This window comes from Oryctolagus cuniculus, chromosome 3 (assembly GCF_964237555.1).
Source record: "Oryctolagus cuniculus chromosome 3, mOryCun1.1, whole genome shotgun sequence".
NCBI lineage: Eukaryota > Metazoa > Chordata > Mammalia > Lagomorpha > Leporidae > Oryctolagus > Oryctolagus cuniculus.
The window spans coordinates 122,081,200-122,096,449 of NC_091434.1; positions in this window are offsets into that span (position 1 = coordinate 122,081,200).

Consider the following 15,250-nt stretch of genomic DNA (forward strand, 5'->3'; position numbering starts at 1 on the left):
TTTTGTTTCAAATAAATTTTACAGAAAATACTGGAGAGCTAGATATGCTATGCTCTTAGAAAACAAGATTAAATATTTTTTAAAAAATTATTTATTTAAGAGGCAGAGTTACAGAGAGAGAGGGAGGGAGAAAGACACAGAAAGAGCTATTCCATCCGGTGGTTCACTTTCCAAGTGACTACAATGGCCAGAGCAGAGCTGATGCAAAGCCAGAGCCATCAGCTTCTTCCAGGTCTCCCACATGGGTAGAGTGGCCCAAGAACTTGGGCCATCTTCTGCTGCTTTTACCGGCCCCAAGACTAAAAGTTTTTTTCCAAAGGAATGTTTTATTTAATGAGCACAGATTTTGAAGTTACCAGTTCTTCTCAGATCTATAGACTTTGCTTACATCTTGAAAAACTAGTTCTAAAACTACACAGAAAAGCAAATACGTAAGAATAGTTCACATATAACTGAAGAGGAAAAAAAGTCTCTTTTTCTCCTTAGTAGACATTATGACTATAAAAAGGAGAGTAATTAAGATAATTAAGATATATGTAGATATATTACTGAGATATTCAATTTCTACCTTTGTTTCAAGTATGTTCATGATTATTTGTTATGTTATGTATGTATATATATCATGTATATGCATATATATGTATATATACATATAATACATATGCAACTAGACATATATAAACATATTACTGAGATATTCAATTTTTACCTTTGTTTCAAGTATGTTCACGATTATTTGTTAAAGCATAATAAATAAAATAAAAAGCATAAATAAAGCATAATAAATAAATAAAGTATATTTTTCAGATAATTCTAATATCCGTGTCCTTCGACATCTATCAATTTGCATTTTTTTTCCTTTTGTTAAAAGTCTTCCTGCTTCTTAGATGTTGGTGAATTTTCAAAAATTGAAACCTGGACATGTTAGGGTTCTAACATGAATCGCTGAATCATACTTAAATGTTTAACTTAAATGTTTAATATCCTGTTTTAACTGATCTAACATCACTCTCACAGGTGAAGCAGGAAGGTGGCACACCATTACAGCCATGACATGGTGGAAGTTCAGGTTCTCCCTTTGGCTTCCGTTTGTACTGATACTTCCCTGGCTGGGAGAGGGTAGAGTGATTTATTGCTGCTCCCACACAGACTACACATGGGAGGGGTGGGTGGGTGAAGCATGAACTTCCTATGGTAGGGGATGGTGAAAGTCATGATGTTTTGCTAGGCTTCCCATCCCAGCAGAGACGGGGAGAGGTTTACCCCTGGGTGGGGACTGAGATCCAGGGTGCAGCATAATCTCCTAGACACAGAGGAGGATGGCTCATTGTGGTCTGGCAGAGATGAAACTGTTCTCCTTACTTGCCTTCCTCTAACACAACCCTGGCCTGGCACAGGGGCTATGTTGTACCATAGCCAGTATGGAAGTCTGCGATTTCCAAGTGACAACTGTTATTAGGTCACAGTGGAACCAAGGTGTTTCTGGAGTGTTTAGCTGAAGAAGACTAGCTATTATCTGAGAGCATTGTGCCTTCCTAGGCCATCTCTTTTCTTCCTCTTTTGCAAAAAGATAAACTTTTGTTGGGGACTTTGCCTATACCTATACTATACTTGTTAATGTTTCCCAGTTATCATCATCTTTAGAAATTCAAATCTGGTTCATATCCAAAATGGCATGTTTAATAAAGAGAAGACCAAAGGAGCTTATCACCATGTCGCTTCTTAATTTCACCATGTTTTCCAGTCCTATAATTTCATTTATGTATAATTTTCAGGGTCTTTAGTTGCAGTTAACAGGAGGAATAAGGGAAAAGAAACTACATTTTTAAAAAATCTATTGTTTTTTCTTTTTTCCCCACTGGAATTTCATAAAAACCTATATAGTAGCTACTTTCTACTCGTTGATTTATTTTCTAGATCAAAGGATCAATCTTTCTGTTCCTTGCCTTTTGAAATGTTTCATTTTACATTGGGCTTTGTGTATACAAGAGAGGCCTTTCAAGTGTAATGCTGTTTGGTTTTTCCCAGACAACATGACCTCTTTCTGATATCTGGCAGCTAAGGGAAGAAGTTGATCATTCAGATTTCATCAAGATTCATGTTAAGGTGGCTCTGGCCTCTGCTTCAGTAAGAATGAGCTCACTTCATAACCTCACCAACAATACCCTGTGCCTCAGCAGCCATGTCTTTGATCTTCTCTGGGCTTGAGGCTGACATGCTCTTGGGCTATGTTTTAACATTGAACTCAATGCTAACAGATTCCCTAGTTCCAAATACTAGGAGGATGTGCAGCACTACACAAATTCTTATTTTTTTCAGGAAAATCTGAGACATATGGAGGAATTCTCATGATAAGCGAGTTTTTGCTGTGTTTGGTGGTTATTCAGATTCCAGTCCAGGCTCTCAGTTTACAGCACTGGTGATAGGTTTGCAGGCCCCTTTTTGTTCTTGCAAGATCTTCCTTGGGGATTCCTTCAGGGACCTATATTAAGTTGCTGTTCTACCATAAAGGGCTCCTCTCTTTAGACAGCAACTGATCTAGGCTGCCTATGTGTCCCTTGCTTTTTTTCTGGTCCAAAAGATAGGGTTTTTATTTGATTCATGTAATTTCCTGATCTAATTACATATATAACTATATTGTATTTTTTATACTTCAATGAAACCAAGATGCTCAGTAACAATAAATTTAATGTTCAGCTCTCATCATCAAATAAATATAAATCATTGTTGTGGAGAATCTTTTTCTAACAAATATTTTTGGAAAGAGCATAGTTTCATGTTAAACCATTTTAACTTAACATCACAAGTATTTAAGTATATTTAATGTAAGAAAATAAAAAGTTCTGTATATTGAACTCACATGTGCTCACCTCCTTTGAGAAGTATGTACATGTAATATAAAAAGTTATAGAAAATGAAATTAAAAGGTGGGTTTATTTGGTACAGAAGGTTTAAAGTCCATACATAGTACTCGTATAAAACATTTTCCACAAACATTTTGAAGACCCCTGTGTATCAATATCAACATATTAAATTATTGAATTATACCACAAATCCCTTTGATAGAGAAATTATGTATTACCCATATTTTGTAGATAAGAAACTGAGGCACAAGATAGAGTTTGATTTAAACCTAGCCCACTTATCCCAAATTTTAGCATAGATGAATCTACATTACAATTGTGATTTAATAGATTATTAACAAAATATTATCATATTTAAGGACTCACAGGATAAAAAGTTCAAGATGGTAATCTTAATTTATTTCTCCATATTTCATCTGGGTTTCACTTGAAAAATATGTGGCCTCAGTGATCTGAAGAAGTATAAAATTATTAACATTTCATGATAAAAAAATATGTTGATGTTATGTAGTTAACCCTATGAAATGTTATTCAAGAAGACTCTAAGGCCAAGAAAACTGAACTGCCTGTCCCAAATTTCCATAGATAAGTCCAGAAACATTAAGACATTCAACATGAGTAAGTCAGAATAAATAAATAAAATACTTCATCTTACTGGAGAGAAAAATGTAGCAGTTCATCATAAACATTTGATTTTGTTTTAACCTGAAAATTTCTAGGATGAAGCTGGTTTACTCGAGTGATGTTTATTGAATCAGAATCTCCTGGATGGAAGAAATCAATCTTTCCTATCTGAACTTACCAAAGTGTCCAGCATTAAAACTGATTCACTAGATGTTTGGAGGGCAGAGGGGAAGAGAGGGAGTTTGGCTAATGGTACCGGACCAGAGTGACATAGAAGCAGTAACTTGCTAGTGTTACACAGCATGGTGGGTGACTCTAGTTCACACTAATCTGGTATATGTATTTAATGAACTAATGGAAGGAAGTCACTCTAAATCTCCCATCATGTGGTAATGTCAATGAAGGAGAAATTTTGATTGCCTTAATTTGATCAATATACATTGTATGCGTGTATTGAAATGCGGCACTATAGCCACTAAATATGTACAATTATATTTTTTTTGATAGGCAGAGTGGACAGTGAGAGAGAGAGACAGAGAGAAAGGTCTTCCTTTGCTGCTGGTTCACCCTCCAATGGCCGCCGCGGCCAGCACGCTGCGGCCGGTGCACCATGCTGATCTAAAGCCAGGAGCCAGGTGCTTCTGAACCTGGTCTCCCATGGGGTGCAGGGCCCAAGCACTTGGTCCATCGTCCACTGCACTCCCGGGCCATAGCAGAGAGCTGGCCTGGAAGAGGGGCAACCGGGACAGAATCCGGCGCCCTGACCGGGACTAGAACCCGGTGTGCTGGCGCCGCAAGGCGAATATGTACAATTATTGATCATAAAATTTTTGGAAGAAAACTAATACTCATAGACAGTTTTCTCATGAGTGTGTCATATTTATAACAGAAAATATGAAGGAAAAACTTGTGGAAAAAGTTCAGTACACATAGAAAACCATTGTAGAATTAACATTACAACAAAAAAATCATCATGTGTGAGTGAAGAAGGAAAACTATGAAGCTTTCCTGCAAGTCATAAAAAAGGACCTCAGTGAACTTAGAGAGACCATATTCCTGTAAGGGAGAATTCACTATTGCAAAAATGTCTTTTCTCCTTCCATTACGCTATAAATCCCTACCAGACTTTTATGAAACTTCCCAGGCAGAATTACATGTATCTGAAAGTGCAATGCACAATAATAGCTGAGTAACTTAGGAACAGTGAGCAGAGTGTTCTGTATCACAAACCAAAGCATATGATCTAGAGCTCTCTTTTTAGGTTTATTTATTTTGAAAGGCAGTGAAGAAGCTGGAGAGAGAGAGAGAGAGAGAGAACATTTCCATCAACTGGTTCACCACCCCCCCAACAAATAATACCCACGGCAAGTGCTGTGCCAGGCCAAAGCAGAATCTGGAAGTCCATCTGGTCTCCCACACAGTCCCATTGGGCCATCTTGTGCTTCCTGGATGCTTAGCAGGGAGCTAGAAAAGGAGCAGAGCAACCAGGACTCCAATCAGTGCTCTGATATAGAATGCTGGTGTTGCAGGTGGCGGCTCAACCTGCTGTGCCACAATGCCAGCCCCCATATCTACAATATCTTCTTTTAAAGATTTATTTATTTGTTTGAAAGTCTGAGTGACATAGAGAGAGGAGAGGCAGAGAGAGAGAGAGAGAGAGAGAGAGAGGTCTTCCATCCATTGGTTCGCTCCTCAGTTGGCTGCAACAACCAGAGCTGTGCCGATCCGAAGCCAGGAGCCAGGAGCTTCTTCTGGGTCTCCCATGCAGGTGCTTTCCCAGGCCATAGCAGAGAGCTAGATTGGAAGTGGAGCAGCCAGGACTCGAACCAGTGCCCATATGGGATGCTGGCACTGAAGGCAGCAGTTTTACCTGCTATACCACAGTGCCAGCCCCCACATCTACAATATCTATTACAGAGTAATACTATCAAAGGTATATCCACTTCATCATCCCATACCCAAATGAACCACACATCAAGCAAACATTGTTTAAAATGTTAGCTTCCACAGTTATGTCTTAAGGACTCTGCTGTCTTGTCAATAGAGTGAATAGTTACTTTGATCAGATGCAGACTTTACAAATCCCTGCCTATGCCAACTGAGAAATAAGCATTGTTTATTTACTATTTGTCTGCTCCGGTCCCTGTTCATTGAGTCCTTTCCATCCCAGAGCTCTCCATTAGGAACTAGCTCTCTTCATTTTGTGGAGCTCTTCCCCAGCTGCCTGTTATGACAACCCTAAGAGAGCTTCTTCACTGATGTGGGAGTTCAATGGTGCAATGGAATTCTGACAAAAGCAAACTTTTTTTTTAACTTTTATTTAATGAATATAAATTTCCAAAGTACGACTCATGGATTACAATGGCTTCCCCCCCACACCGTCCCTCCCACCCACAACCCTCCCCTCTCCCACTCCCTCTCCCCTTCCATTCACATCAAGATTCATTTTCGATTCTCTTTATATACAGAAGATCAGCTTAGTATACATTAAGTAAGGATTTCAACAGTTTGCTCCCACACAGAAACATAAAGTGAAAAATAATAGATGATTTTTTTTAAATGATGATGAAATCAGATCAGACCTATTGTCATGTTTAATCCCAGTGAGAGTCAAGTTGGGAGTTGATAATTTCTTTTTTTTTTTTTTTTACAGAAGATCAGTTTAGTATGCATTAAGTAAAGATTTCAACAGTTTGCACCCCCATAGAAACACAAAGTGAAATATATTGTTTGAGTACTCGTTATAGCATTAAATCTCAATGTACAGCACATTAAGGACAGAGATCCTACATGAGGAGTAAGTGCACAGTGACTCCTGTTGTTGACTTTACCAATTGACACTCCTGTCTATGGCATCAGTAATCTCCCTATGCTCCAGTCATGAGTTTCCAAGGCTATGGAAGCCCTCTGAGTTCTCCGATTCTTATCTTGTTTAGACAAGGTCATAGTCAAAGTGGAGGTTCTCTCCTCCCTTCAGAGAAAGGTACCTCCTTCTTTGAAGACCTGTTCTTTCCACTGGGATCTCACTCACAGAGATCTTTTTGCCAGAGTGTGTTGGCTTTCCATGCCTGAAATACTCTCATGGGCTTTTCAGCCAGATCCGAATGCCTTTAGGGCTGATTGTGAGGCCAGAGTGAAAAGCAAACTTTCAAGTCCTCGAACCTTACGAACTTCTAGTTCTGATTTGCTGCCAAGACTCTGATAATGTAGCAGAAATGGCCTCCCTTCAAACAAACTCTGGTCAGGAAGGCCATCACCAGGTCAGCACATCTTAATTTTATCCAAAGCTTCTATGAAAACTATAACTGAATGATTGACATAGCTATATTAAATTTAAAAGTTTCATATTGCCAAAAGCAAAATTAGGTGTATGACATGGCTAGGGTAAACGTTTATAATAAATAAGAGTATTGACATCTTTAAAATGTAAGAAATTCCCATAAATTAATCAGGAAAAAATAAACTACCAATAAAAATGCTCCAGTATAAAGAAGTAATATATAAAAGAAATTTAAATTGCTAATACATAAAAAATTGCTAAAATCAATCCAGTTTTGATATTTGAAGGAATCTGGGCAAAAACAATTTTAAAAATAAGGTGCAACTTTCAACTAGCCATTCTAAACCTAAACATAAACAATCACAAACAATGCTGAAAAAGACATTTGGTATTTCATAAAGTTGAATGAAAGAATGACTTGATGCATTTATTGGGGAGGTCATTTTGGCAGAATCTATCAAAATTTAATACAGTTTCTAAAGTAGTCCTTTTCAGGACTTCCAAGCAAAAGTATGTGTGCAATGATGTTTACTAACCCACAATTTGCACTAACAAAATATTCCAAACCACGCCAAAGTCCATCCATGCAGGAATTCCTAAATAAATCAAACGATTGCAGCACTGTGGCTTTTCTGTAAGGCAGTGTGCCAGGCTGTATTAAAATCCTTTTAGCACTGCTCTCTAACACTTGTGCAGTCCAAACACACATATATTGGATTTTCAGCAGAAAGAAGAGACCATATAGTTAAAGTAAATAAAGCACAGTTTTAATGTACATTTCACACATGTACCAAACTTTTCAATTCATTTAAATCTAATGCCTCCCAAAGAAGCCATTTCATCTGTCTACTTCTTTAATTCTGTTTAAAAATGAGAAATTAGGGCAGAAATTTGGCTTGGCAGTTAAAATACCAGTTGAAATGCCCACATCCCATATCAAGTACCAGGGCTTGAATCTGGCTATGGCTTCTGACTCCAGCTTCATGCTAATGCAGACCCTGAGAAGCAGTGGTGATGTCTCAAGTACCTGGGTTCCTGCCACCCACCTAGGGAATCTGAATTGACTTTACCCTTCTGGCTTTGACTCAGCTCAGTCCTGGACATTGCAGGCTTTTGGGGCAGTCAAACAGTGGTTAGGGACCCTTCTTTTTCTCTTTCTCTTTCTCTTTCTCTTTCTCTTTCTCTTTTTCCTCTACCTCAAGCTCTCTGTTTCTCTGCCTATCAAATAAATAAGCATTAAATATTTTAAAATGAGAAATTAAGATTCTTGAATTTTCAGTTTTATTGTTTTTATGTACAATTTCACATTTTAAATCTGTACACCAATATTACTAGGGCAGTAGAGCTGCCTTTTAATTCCAGCTTGTCAATTTTTAAATTATCTCATACTGAACTTTAATTGTTAATATAGTTCATTATATTAATGGAGTTCCCATTTTTGATAAATTTATTTTTGGACTCACATGGGTATCCTGTTGAAAATGGCAGTTTACCAATATTTCAAAACTTGAACCTTTCTGTGACCTTGAATGTCTTTATGACATGGCAGCTGGCTTCCTCTAGATTATGTGGGCCATGAGAGCAACTAGAAAACACAATGTCCTCTTATCTAGATCTAGAAACTATACGTTGTCCACTCGCTAAAAGCAAGTCACAAAGCATTTCCACACCCACTGTCAGAGAATGTGTGGGGATGTAATAAAGTCGGTATAACATATCCCAACAAAGTATATATTTTTATATAAACTGTTATGAATGATAGCATAGCTTGTTTCCTCATCTGCTACTTAAATTCAGTCTTTTAGGATGTCTCTGTACTGGTATGTAGAGAGAGTTTTAGTATTTTTATAGTAAGATGATGCTAATTTTATGAGTTAGTATCTTTCTGTTGATGAAGTTTAGTTCAGGAATTTTGTTCTTCACTGCAATTAATGGTGCTATAAATACCTGGGAATGTCTTCATACAGAGCTGTCTGAGTTTTGCTTGGCCATATGTGTAAAGGAGAAATTTCTGAATATTTGGTACTTGATATCGTCTTCATAGACATAATGAAATTTCTTTCTACAAGTAGAATTCTTGGATTTTCATTGCTTTACATTATCAGTGCATTTGATATCCTTTTTTAAAAAAATGTGCAATGTTAGTGAAAAAGTATCTCTGGTTCTTATTTCAAATGAAATGAATTTGGATTTTTATCCTCTGAAAATAGTTTTTGTTTTATTTTTAAAACTTATTAGAGAAAAATTAGGTTTACTTGGTACATGTACTTTTTTATGGAATCAAAAATGGTATTTTTAGTTCTTTGATTCATGTCCAAAAGAAACTAATAAACAAAAGAGCACATTTCCCTCAATATTAAAGATTAGAACAGGGCAAAAAATGTATCAACCCATGTATATTTAGTCTCAAATAAGCAATACCATTAAAATTTCTCCTAACAACACCTTTCTGATGAAATCTGATTTATTCTTCACTCTCACAATGTTCCTATTTCAAGATGTGTCACAGTCCATGTGATTAGGATAACTATGTGAAAAACATTCTTTTTGTTGCTTTTGCTTACAGCATCCTTGCTGACTTCACATAAATATTTTTAAAAGTTTTACTTATGTATTTTATTTAAGAGACAGATGGGGAGGCAGACAGAAAGAGAGAGAGAAAAGTGGGGAGGGATCTACCTTATATTAGTTCATTCCCCAAATGCCCACTGCAATCAGAATTGGCCCACGTCAATGCCAGGGGCTGGGAACATAGTCCATGTATCCCACAAGTGGCAAGAATCTGACTATTGAGCCATTAGAGCACCTCCCAGGATTTGTATTACCAGGAAGCTGAGTCAGGAACCAAAGTTGGGCATTAAACTCAGTCATTATCAGTTTGCAGTGCAGGTCTCTCACTTGCGGTTTTAAACTTCACAGATTATCTGTAGTGCTTTAGACATTGTATTTATATAATACTGTCATCCATGAATCATCTTCATACATCCATTGTATCTTGCTTTATTTTCCCTGACTTCTATTTTTTATTTTTATTTTTATTTTTTTGACAGGCAGAGTGGACAGTGAGAGAGAGAGAGACAGAGAGAAAGGTCTTCCTTTTGCCGTTGGTTCACCCTCCAATGGCCACTGCAGCTGGCGCACTGCGGCCGGCACACTGCGCTGATTCGATGGCAGGAGCCAGGTACTTATCCTGGTCTCCCATGGGGTGCAGGGCCCAAGAACTTGGGCCATCCTCCACTGTACTTCCTGGCCACAGCAGAGAGCTGGCCTGGAAGAGGGGCAACCGGGACAGAATCTGGCGCCCTAACCGGGACTAGAACCCGGTGTGCCAGCACCGCAAGGTGGAGGATTAACCTAGTGAGCTGCAGCGCCGGCCTCCATGACTTCTAATATATTGTTAAATTGTGGTGGAAGTGAATATAGCTACCTTATTCCTGATTTTTGGAAGAAGACTTTTCACATCTAACTGTGTTTGTTGGTTTTAGTGAGTTTAAAACTTTTTGGGGGGCCCAGCACTGTGGTACAGTAGGTTAATCCACCACCTGTAGTGCCCATTCAAGTCCCGGCTGCACCCCTTCTGATCCAGCTGTCTGCCAAGGCCTGGGAAAGCAATAGAAGATGGCACAAGAGCTTGGGCCCCCACACCCACGTGGAAGACCAGGAAGTAGCTCCTGGCTCTTGGCTTTGGATCGGTGCAGCTCCAGTGGTTGTGGCCATTTGGGGAGTGAGCCAGTAGATAGAAGACCTTTCTCTCTGTCTCTCCCTCTCACTGTCTGTAATTATACTTCTCAAATAAATAAAAAATTTTTAAGAAAACAACTATTTTTGGTACATATAATTTAATCACTTAAAGGATTGTAATTGTAATTCTAGCCAGTTAAGAAATGTTCAACATAAGTATATTTTTGGCATTTATATGTGATCAAATGATATTCTCATATATTCTATTCACATTCTAATTTATGTTGTTTCATTTCTTTCATTGGTATTTTGTTATCTTTCCCATTTAGATTTTGTATATATTTTATATATATATATATATATATACTAAGAATTATATTCATTTTGGGTGCTAATTTGAATGGTTTTATGTTTATTGTATTCTTAAGTAAACTTAAAATATTACGGAGATAGTACATAAGTTTCCATATACCTCCTACTCAGTGTTTTCCACCGTAATTCCCCTAAATTTAGAATGGTAAATTTACTATAATGAATGAAACAATATTTATACATTGTTAACTAAATTCATATTAAATTCAGTATTTCCTACTGTGTACTTTTTTGTTATAATCATTGTGTCTCTAAGATTTGTCTTTAGAGTGACAGTTTTTCAGAATGTACATTTTTGATGACCTATATTTAACATTCTGATAATTGCCAGTCAGGTATTTTGTAGAATGTCCCTCAGGTGCAATACTTCCATATAACTGGACTGGGGCTATGCATTTTGGAAGAAAGACAAGAGAAGAAACGTACCATTCTCACTGCAGCATATCAAAGACATATATGACTAATATGGCTTATCACAGATTAGATATCTACCTTAAAGAAGCATGAATTAATACTACACATCCAACTCTTAGCCATGACCACATGAACCATTCCTTTTCTCTCTGTCACAGCATGTCCGACCATTGAGAATCTGGCTGCCTGCTGCTACCCATTGACTTAATTGTTCAATTTCAGGATGAATTTATAGGAGTTTTCTACTTGTTCATCCGTGCCCTACTTGGGAACAAATTTATCAGCGTACAGTGAACATCACAGAGTGCAGTGCAGAGCAGATGACAGAAGTATAGAGAACAGTGTTTCTGCAAAGTCTCTGTGATTTTAGTCCTACAAACATCACTAATTTCCAAAGTTAGGTTAGTGTCTTTATTCCCAGTCCTTCAGTGATTGCCTCACGCACTTGTAACAGATCTATGCAATTTTTGTGTATATATTTCTGTTTCTGTACCCAAAGTCTCCATTTTGTGTTTTACAATCTTGGCTATGGAACGTTTCAAAAAGTTCACAGAAAATGGAATTCAAAGATAAGTTTATTTTGTTACAAAAGATTTTTGAAATCCACACATAGGTTTTTCATAATATACATTTCCATGGAATATTTCAAGTCTCCTAAAATCAATCATCGTTCTTTGTTTTGTGTGTATTGTGTGTGTGTGTGTGTCTGTGTGTGTTGTATGGCTCTTTTATTTTCTATGTTGCTGTTTTCCTTAAAAGTTGGTTACACCTAGTGGTTCGTGTTTGTAAGTTAAATATTGCTTGTGAAATTTTTAGACATATCTTGAACTAGATAATGTTAAAATTTCTCCAGAGAGGAATTGTTTCCATCTGGGAGGCAGATGACAAATCTAATTAGTACAATCAGCATTTGAAATTATCACAACTGGCCTTGACTCTGGTTTATCTTCAGTTCAATCTTAATTATATGTTGTGAACTTTTAGGTCCCCAAGCCTTTGCTCTTTACCAGAATCTTGACTCATGGGCAGATGTGATTCCCAATTGTTGTCTATGCACACCCAATCCCATGAAAGGAAAGGACTTCTACTTAGGTTTTCATCTTCTCAGTAACAGCTTTGAGTGAGCAGTCAGCATGTTGGGAAAAACAACATCTAACATCATACTTCCCTTTTGGACTTCAAATTTCTTCAAGATACTGACTTAAGCTTTCTTGTTGGGGGTCAGCATTGTGGCTCAGTAGGCTAAGCTACCACCTGAAATGCAGGCATCTGGTCCTGGAAAGAAACACAATGTGGCCCAAGTGGTTAGGACTCTGCTACTCACTTGGGAGTCCTAGACTGAGTGCCAGGCTCCTGGCTTCAGTCTGACCCAACCCTGGCTGTTGCAGCCATTTGGGGAGTGAACCAGTGGGTGGCATATCCTTCTCCCTCTTTCTCTCTCTCTCCCTCACTTTGCCTTCCAGATATATAATGAATCTCTTTTAAAAATTGTTTGAGAAACTCTTAGATAACTTGAATGAGATGGTTTAAAAATTCCAACCAGTTTTTCTCATCACTTCAGCACATGACTGCCTATGACCTGCAAATTGTTGCTTTGAGAAAACTTACCTCCAGCCCTTGTTGAACACCCACCTACACATCTGGGATGACTTATTTTCTTCCAGAGCTACGTTCTTCTTTATCAATATTTATTTATATGAAATGCACATAAAGAGAGACAGAAAATCTTTAATCCATTAGTTCACTCGCCAAATGCCCACTACAGTTTGCACTGGAACACCCTGAATTTGGGAGCTGGAAACTCAGTCTAGTTTCCCACTTTCATATCAGGGACCTAACCACTATAATCATTACTTGCTGCCTGCCTCCTAGGGTACATATAGCATCCTAGGAAAGTTAGAAAGAGGAGCAGAGTTGATTCAAGCATGTAAATTCATTGATAAGAGTTTGTGGACATCTTATTCAGTCTCTTAACCTTTGTACCAAATTCCTGCCCAAGAGTTACACTCTGATAAGGAGTATATAATTCTTTGTGGATCTGGATTTGAGTCCATGAATCTAATATTGCATTTTTCTACTTAGATATGCCAAGGTTGGCGTTTGCCCCTTAAATATAGGAAAAAAAAGAGATCCATTTCACCAGGATTAGCAAATGCCAAAGAATTTGGATAAATTTTTTTCCTTGTTTCTCTTGGCTCAAGGTTTTGTGAAATTTTGGCCAAACTCTCACTATCTTACAATTTCTTCAATGACTTACGGATTTTTTTCTTCCTATACCTGTAGCCATATTCACATTAATAGAAACAGATTTCTATTAAAGCTCTTCTTAATTTTTTATTTAAAGTTTTCCCTTTTCATTAAGTAAAAATCTTCAGGGTTATTTCACAGAATCTTTTTATTTTTAAATTTCAAATTGCTATTCTCTGCTTCCTTTTTAATTTAACTTATTTGTTGACTTCCACTAAGGTGTTTTTTTTTTTTTAATTTTACGGTATTCCTAATCAAGACTTCTTTTAAATTCTACAGATGCAGTTTCTTCTTAACCACAATGAAAAAATGACATGTTCTACAATGTTTCTTATCCAATTAATTCAATTTTATAAGAAGTTTCAGAGATTTTTTTTAAAAAGTCTATTTCTATTTAGAGTATATTTTTGTATGTTTAGTGAGGCCTTTTAGATGATGATTATTTTGTAGGTCGGCAGGCCCCAAATGGTGGAGTTAGAAATGTGCCAGGGGATTCCAATACAATCCCATCAAGGTGGAATGTACCAATGCCATCTCACTAGTCCAAGTGATCAATTTCAGTTCACAATTGATCATACTGATAGGTCAAAGAGTCAAAGGGATCACACAAACAAGACTAGCGTTTGCTAATACCAACTGATAGAATAAAAAATGGCAGATGTCCTAAACAGTACTCGGGCCTCAGAATCAGCCCTTAAGGCATTCGGATATGGCTGAATAGCCCATGAGAATATTTTAGGCATGGAAAGCCAAAACACTCTCTCTGGCGAAAAAAACCAAAAAAACAAAAAAAAAACAAAAAAAAAAACAAAAAAAAAAAAAAACAAAAAAAACACAACCAAACCAAACCCTAAATGAAAGATCTCTGCGAGTGAGATCCCAGTAGAAAGAACGGGCCACCAAAGAAGGAGGTACCTTTCTCTGAAGGGAGGAGAGAACTTCCACTTTGACTATGACCCTGTCTGAATAAGATCGATATCAGCGAACTCAAAAGGCTTCCATAGCCTTGGCAACTCATGCCTAGAGCCTAGGGAGATTACTGACACCATAAACAAGAGTGTCAAATTGTTAAGTCAACAACAGGAATCACTGTGTGCTTACTCCTCATGTGGGATCTCTGTCCTTAATGTGTTGTCCAATGTGAAGTAATGCTATAGCTAGTACTGAAACAGTATTTTACACTTTATGTTCTGTGTGGGTGCGAACTGATGAAATCTTTACTTAATATATACTAAATCAATCTTCTGTATATAAAGATAATTGAAAATGAATCTTGATGTGAATGGAATGGGAGAGGGAGTGGGAGATGGGAGGGTTGCAGGTGGGAGGGAAGTTATGGGGGGGGGAAGCCATTGTAATCCATAAACTGTACTTTGGAAATTTATATTTACTAAATAAATTTTTTTAAAAAAGATGATTACTTTTTTTTTTGACAGGCAGAGTGGACAGTGAGAGAGAGAGATAGAGAGAAAGGTCTTCCTTTTCCGTTGGTTCAACCCTCAATGGCTGCTGTGGCTGGCGCGCTGTGGCCAGTGCACTGTGCTGATCCGAATCCAGGAGCCAGGTGCTTCTCCTGGTCTCCCATGTGGGTGCAGGGCCCAAGCACTTGGGCCATCCTCCACTGCCCTCCCGGGCCATAATAGAGAGCTGGACAGGAAGAGGAGCGATCAGGAAAGAATCCAGCACACCGACCAGGACTAGAACCCGGGGTGCCGGCGCCACAGGCAGAGGATTCACCTATTGAGCAAGGACGCCAGCCGATGATTAC